General features: G+C 52.5%; 1 non-coding gene across 1 annotated transcript; it reads left to right on the top strand.

Moving 5' to 3' along the window:
* The first annotated feature begins 5,018 nt into the window (after window positions 1-5,018).
* TRNAK-CUU (transfer RNA lysine (anticodon CUU)) lies at window positions 5,019-5,091 on the top strand. Its single transcript has one exon. It is a non-coding gene; the product is annotated as a tRNA-Lys (tRNA).
* Window positions 5,092-5,316: the final 225 nt, after the last annotated feature.

The following is a 5,316-nucleotide window of genomic DNA, read 5'->3' as shown; positions in this document are numbered from 1 at the left end:
AGGTTCTGTGGTTCTGTGATCTGTATTGAAAAACTTAGTATTGGAGTACTCTCTGTCCTTAAACCACACTTTATTGTGGCCTTCCAGTATCTTAAGGGAGCCTACAGGAGAGCTGGGGAGGGACTTCTTAGGGTGTCAGGGAGTGATAGGACTGGGGGGGAATGGAGCAAAACTAGAAATGGGTAGATTCAGATTGGATGTTAGGAAAAAGTTCTTCCCCATGAGAGTGGTGAGACACTGGCACAGGTTGCCCAGGGAGGTGGTGGAAGCCACCTCCAGATTTAAGGCCAGATTGGATGGGACTCTGAGAAACCTGATCTAGAGTGAGGTATCCCTGCTCATGGCAGGGGGGTTGGAACTGGATGATCCTTGAGGTCCCTTCCACCCCTGACAATTCTGTGATTCTGAGCTGTTGGCCTGGTTTGAGCTAGAACAGAACTAATTCTGTTTGGTTTCTTTACTGCTCAGCTCAGCGGCAGCACTTTCTGAATGATGTGATAACAGAGGCTCTGAAGAGGCCAGTGCTAATGATCCCAAAGCACCTCACGGGCCAGAAAAGTCCTCTTGTGGTCACCAAAACAGCCTATTCCATGTCCACCAAGGGCAGAGCTTTTGTCTGAGGTGGGAATGCCATTTTGGTGGTGCAACCTGAGGAGAGGAGGGTGCACAAAGAGGAGTGTGGCTGGCAGGTGAAGGGATACTCTCCAGTTCTCCATGCCCTCTGCTCTGCCCTAGTGAAGCCACATCTGAAGTCCTGGTTGAAGTCCTGGCCTCCCCATTTCAAGAGAGAGAGGGAATGCCTGGAGAGGGTCAGGTGGAGGCTGTGAAGATGCTGAGGGCCCTGGAGCATCTGTGTGAGGATGAAAGGCTGAGAGCCCTTGGGCTGCTGAGCCTGGAGAAGAGCAGCCTGAGAGGGGATCTGCTCAGTGCTCAGCAAGACATAAAGGCTAGGGGGCATGGGCATGGAGCCAGAGTCTTGTAAGTGGTGCCCAGTGAGAGGACAAGGGGCAAGAGGCACAATCTGGAAGCTAGGAGATTCCATCTGAAGAGGAGGAGCAAGTTCTTTGGTGTGAGGTTTCTGGAAGCCTGGAGCAGGCTGGCCAGAGAGGTTGTGGAGTCTCCTTGTCTGGAGAGCTTCCAAATCCAGGTGGCCATTGTGATCCTGGTCAAGCTGGTGTGGGTGCCCCTGCTTGAGCAGGGAGGTTGGACTGGATGATCTCCAGGGGTCCACCCAACTCCCTCTATGCTTCAGAGATTCTGTGACAAATATCTTATAGCTTCTGTTTACTGAGCAACAAATGAGAGCTGGGCTAGGATCCAGCAGGGAATTTGTGAAGAAGGCTTCTGGCTGTAACAGTAGCCTGAGGATGGTGTTAAATGCCACAGAAGCTTAGAAGGAGGAGAGGAAGGTGATCAAACCAAGCCTGATCAGACCTGCCCTGAAGCTCCCAAATCTGCATCACTACTTGCCCCAGTGTTTTGGGCTGCTTGGGCAAGGCTTGTCCCCATGTGGTGATGGTGGGACAAGAGAAATTTGGAAGGGTAAACAAAGCCTTCTGAAAGAAGCAGAGCCCAAGGTCTTGTCCATGAGGACAGCTTAGCCAAAGGAAGCAGCTTGCAGATGGAAACTTGAGCTGAGCTCAGACAGCTCCACCATGGAGGCTACTCCAAGTGAGGGAAGATGTGGAAATCCAAAGGATATGTGGAGCTGTTGAAACTGAGTGCACACCAACAAGCCTAGTGGCTTCAGCCTGGGTAGTGGAGAGAGGCTGTGGTGGTATCAGCATTGCTGAGGATGGGAAGAGAAGCTGGGTGCTCCTCAGCCCCAGGGTCACCTCCAGGCCTTGACTGCCCAAGGACTGGGTAGGGCTGTCCTGCAGAGCTGCTTTTTCCTGGAGAAAGGATGAAATGGGAATACTTTAAACAGCTTCCTCAACTGGGTGACAGGGAGTTGGGTGGCCAGGAAATGGGTGACCAGAAGGTAGGTGATCAGGAGGTGGGCAGTCAGGAGTTGAGTGATCAGGAGATGGGTGACTGGGAGATAAATGCCCAGAAGATGGCCAGCCAGGAGGTGGGTAAATAGAAGATGGGGGACAGAGAGATGAGGACCAGCAGCAGTGTCCCACCAGTCAGCAGCTGAGACTCCCAGTGTGGCAGGAGGACCTGTACAAGGCAGGCAGTAGCCTGTAGCTCACGTTTTGCTGTTGCTTTTTATTCACCAGGATCTCCTGAAAGCCTCTGTGAGAGGAGCCAGAGGTTTTTTTGGCTTCAGATTAGATATGAGACCTTGTGCCTGCCCTGATCACCTCCAGACTTTTCCAGGGCTGGAGACAGGAAGGAACTGGGAGCTCGTTAAGTGGGAAGCAGCAGGCATTTTCTGGAGGAGGTTGTTTGTGTCTCTGTTAACAACAACACTTCAAATGCTTCCGCATCTCACGCAGCAGCTGGGGCTCCCTGTCACAGCACCTGCGTTTGGCAGGCTCCCTCCTCTTACTCAAGTGCTTCTGTCTGGCCCAGATGATCTCAGCTGGAGTATTTTAATCCTCAAAGAGGAGGAAGGGTCGTCAGTCCTTCATCAACAGCTGGTGATGGATGTGGTCCCCCTGGTGACCTGAGCATGCAAGGAGGCAGTGAAGTTCAAACGGACCAGGAATAGCTCACAATGGCCATCCATGTCTCTGCAGCTATGAACAAGAGAGGGGGTTATGTTCTCTTGTTCTTAAAACCCCTGGCCCTTGTGCTCCACAGAAAGGTTCCACAAGCCCAGCCCATAAAATCATTCAGGTTGGAAAAGACCCCCTGAGAACGACCCTTGAAGATCAGAAAAGCTGAACCAGGACAACAAGGTCCTGCTCCAGGGAGCAGCAATGATGAGAGAGCTGGAAACCCTCTGCTGTAATGCAGGGTGATAGAGTTGGGGTTGTTCAGCCTGGAGAAGAGAAGGCTCCAGGGAGACCCTCTGGTGGCTTTTCAGTGCTCAGAGGAGCTGATCAGAAAGCTGGGGGCAGACTCTTGAGCAGGGTCTGTTGTGGCAGGGCAAGGAGTAATGGTTTGAAAGTGAAGGAGGGAGATTCAGATTGGAGAGAAGGAAGAAATGTTTGACACTGAGGGTGGTGAGACCCTGGCCCAGGCTGCCCACAGAGATGGGAGCTGCCCCATCCCTGGAACTCTTCCAGGTCAGCTTGTTTGGGGCCCTGAGCAAGCTGCTCTAGTTGCAGATGTCCCTGCTGTCTGCAGCGGGGTTGGACTGGATGAGCATTAAAAGTCCCTTCCCACTCAAACCACTCCATGATGTTCTGATTTCAATCTGTTGTGTCCTGCGTGGAAAAACAGAGCTGAGCTGAGCTGCTGTGTGGAGCGGCCACGTGTGGAGCCCAGCCCAAGAAGCGCAGGGCAGGGATGCTCCTCACCCAGCAGATGACATTTACTGGTTGTGATTTCACTCTGCGGCTTGCTGGTGCCCTCTGCAGTTGTTTCTCCTCATTGTAACTGCAGAGTATGAATAACAAAGGGATGCTTTTACTACCGGATGATGGCAAGTGAGGACAGGAGAGGTGGCTCTCTTCCCAGCTCTGGAGATACATCCTAAGTTCCAATATTTAAAGGGTGGCTACAAAGAAAATGGAGATTCCCTTTCCCCAGGGAGTCACATGGAAAAGGCTGGGATGATGGGGACAAGTTACTCCTGGGGAGATTCTGATAGGACACAAGCAGAAAATTGTTCAGAAAGTGATCACCCACTGGAACCATCTCCCCTGGGAAGTGGTGAAGTCCCCAACATTGGACATAGTTAAGATGCAGCTGGACAGGAGCTGAGCCAGCTTCTGTAGAGAGGGCTTCAGGCAAGAAAGATTGGATCAGATGATCCTTGAGGTCCCTTAAAACCTGGTAGTCTGTGATTGATTTTTTTCTGCCTTGGCCTATTCCTCCACTCACATGTGGACACCATGATCTGCTTCACCATGACCATGGTGGGAGGGCAGTGAAGCCTCTGTTCTCCGTCACAGCACAAAGCTGCCAGTGCTAATGATCCCAAAGCACCTCACAGACCAGAAAAGTCCTCTTGTGGTCACCAAAGCAGCCTATTCCATGTCCACCAAGGGCAGAGCTTTTGTCTGAGGTGGGAATGCCATTTTGGTGGTGAAACCTGAGGAGAGGAGGGTGCACAAAGAGGAGTGTGGCTGGCAGGTGAAGGGATACTCTCCAGTTCTCCATGCCCTCTGCTCTGCCCTAGTGAAGCCACATCTGAAGTCCTGGTTGAAGTCCTGGCCTCCTCATTTCAAGAGAGAGAGGGAATGCCTGGAGAGGGTCAGGTGGAGGCTGTGAAGATGCTGAGGGGCCTGGAGCATGTGTGAGGATGAAAGGCTGAGAGCCCTTGGGCTGTTGAACCTGGAGAAGAGCAGCCTGAGAGGGGATCTGCTCAGTGCTCAGCAAGAGATAAAGGCTAGGGGGCAAGAGGATGGGGCTGGGCTCTTGTCAGTGGTGCTCAGTGAGAGGACAAGGGGCAGTGGGCAGGAGTGGGAAGCCAGAAGGTTCTAGGTGACCATGAGGAGAAATTTGTTTGGTGTGAGAGTGCTGGAGTCCCAGAGCAGGCTGCCCAGAGAGGTTGTGGAGTCTCCTTCCCTGGAGAGCTTCCAAATCCAGGTGGCCCTTGTGATCCTGGTCAAGCTGCTGTGAGTGTCCCTGCTTTGCCCGGGGATTGGACTGGATGATCTCTGCCCACGGAGGTCCCTTCCCAGCCCCACCATGCCGGAATTCTAGGATATCTCGGGTGGCAGGACTTTACCGAACTTAATTCATTCCAGCAAGTATCTTCTCAGTGAGAGGAAATTAACAACCCTGTTGTTTGAAAGCAAGAAAAGCAAATTCTCGGATAAGAGCTGGCAGATCTTTAGGGGTCCTTCCCAACGGAGATGAGTTTCCGATTCAGCGGCGGCACGTCCCGCCCATAGGTTGTTTGACGAGTGACTAGACAAATGAACGAACGAATAGCCTGAAAGAGGAGGTTGGCTCACAGCGCCCGGCTAGCTCAGTCGGTAGAGCATGGGACTCTTAATCCCAGGGTCGTGGGTTCGAGCCCCACGTTGGGCGCATTCACTTTTTCCTACCCTTCTCCTCCCGCCTTTTTATTTTTTTAAAATATCCTTTCGAAATAATTAATTTTCATCTCACTAAGGTCCTTTGCTGCAGGCAAATATCCAAACTCGTTCTTTATCCCCTGGGAGCGTGGGGGGGATCTGGGAAGAGGGCTGGCGGCAGCGCGGACTACAATTCCCAGCGTGCGGCGGGAGAGGGCGAGGGAGGGTGGCGGTTGCC

The sequence above is a fragment of the Melanerpes formicivorus genome, unplaced genomic scaffold (genome assembly GCF_026170545.1).
Source record: "Melanerpes formicivorus ecotype bairdi unplaced genomic scaffold, bMelFor1.0.p_v2 SCAF_10, whole genome shotgun sequence".
Lineage (NCBI taxonomy): Eukaryota > Metazoa > Chordata > Aves > Piciformes > Picidae > Melanerpes > Melanerpes formicivorus.
This window is presented reverse-complemented; position numbering and strand designations above follow the sequence as displayed.